This window comes from Cyrtonyx montezumae, unplaced genomic scaffold (genome assembly GCF_038088225.1).
Source record: "Cyrtonyx montezumae isolate F1298 unplaced genomic scaffold, pur_monq_1.0 scaffold_28, whole genome shotgun sequence".
Taxonomy (NCBI): domain Eukaryota; kingdom Metazoa; phylum Chordata; class Aves; order Galliformes; family Odontophoridae; genus Cyrtonyx; species Cyrtonyx montezumae.
The window spans coordinates 3,093,599-3,095,069 of NW_027072025.1; positions in this window are offsets into that span (position 1 = coordinate 3,093,599).

Below are 1,471 nucleotides of genomic sequence, written 5' to 3' on the forward strand. Positions count from 1 at the left end.
GCAAATGGAATTAGAGCGGTGTAAAAGGGAGTGGAGATAACGGAAAGGTTGCAGATAAAATGGGAGCAGAGCGGAGCCAAATGTTAGTGGAAACAAAATAAATGGAGAGAACTGAAAGATTGCGGTGCAAATGGGAGTTTAGTGGAGCAAAATGGGAGCGAAAACTAAGGGAGTGGGAGAACTGAATGGTTGCGGTTAAAATGGGAGCAAAGCCTAGCGAAATGGTAAGAAAACCTAATTGAGAGGAAAGAAATGAAAGTATGCGGTGCAAATGGGACCGAAGCAGAGCGAAATGGGAGTGGAAAGAAAGGGTGTGGAGATTACTGAAAGGTTGCAGCGCAAATGGGAGCGGTGCAGAATGAAATGGGAGCTGAAAAAAAAAGGGCTGGAGAGAACAGAAATGATTAGGCGCAAATAGGAGCGGAGTGCAGTGAAATGGGAGTGAAAACAATGAAAGAGGAGAGAACTGTAAGGTTGCAGAGCAAATGGGAGCAAAGCGGAGCGAAATGGTTGTGGAAAGAAAGGGAGTGGACAGAAATGAAAGGTTGCCGTGCAAATCGGAGTGGAACGGAAAAAAAGTGAGTGGAGAGAACTGAAAGGTTGCAGCGCAAATGGAAGCAGATTGGAGCGAAATGGGAGCGGAAACTAAAGGAGTGGAGAGATATGAAAGGTTGTGGTGCAAATGGGAGAGGAGTGAAATGGGAGCAGAAACAAAAGGGAGTGGATTGAACTGAATGATTGCGGTGCAAATGGGATTAGAGCGGAGAAAAAGGGAGTGTAGAGAACTGAAGGCTGCGGTGCAAATGGGAGCAAAGCGAAGCAAAATGGGAGCGAAAACAAAAGGAGTGGATTGAACTGAAAGTTTGCGGAGCAAATGAGAGCGGAGCAGAACGAAATGGAATCAGAAACAATGGAAGAGAAAAGAACTGAATGATTTCGGCGCAAATGAGAATTAGAGCAGAGAAAAAGGGAGTGGAGATAACTGAAAGGTTGCGGTGAAAATAGGAGCGGAGCGTAGCAAAATGGGAGCGGAAACAAAAGGAATGGAGAGAACTGAAAGATTGCGGTGCAAATAGGACCGAAGCAAAGCGAAATGGGAGTGGAAACAAAAGGATTGCAGATAACTGAATGGTTGTTGCGCAAATAGGAGCGGAGCGCATTGAAATGGGATTTGAAACCAAGAAAGTGGAGAGAACTGAAAAGTTGCGGCTAAAATGGGAGCGGAGAAAAATGAGTGCGGAACCAGAGGGGAGAGAACTGTAAGGTTGCATTGCAAGCAAGAGCAGAGTGGAGCGAAATGGTTGTGGAAATAAAGAGAGTGGACAGAACTGAAAGTTTGCAGTGCAAATTGGAGTGAAGCAGGAGAAAATGGGAGTGGAAACTAAGTGCGTGGACAGAAATGAAGGGCTGCGAAGCAAATGGAAGCGAAGCTGAGTGAAATGGGAGCGGAAACAGGGATTGGAGGGAACAG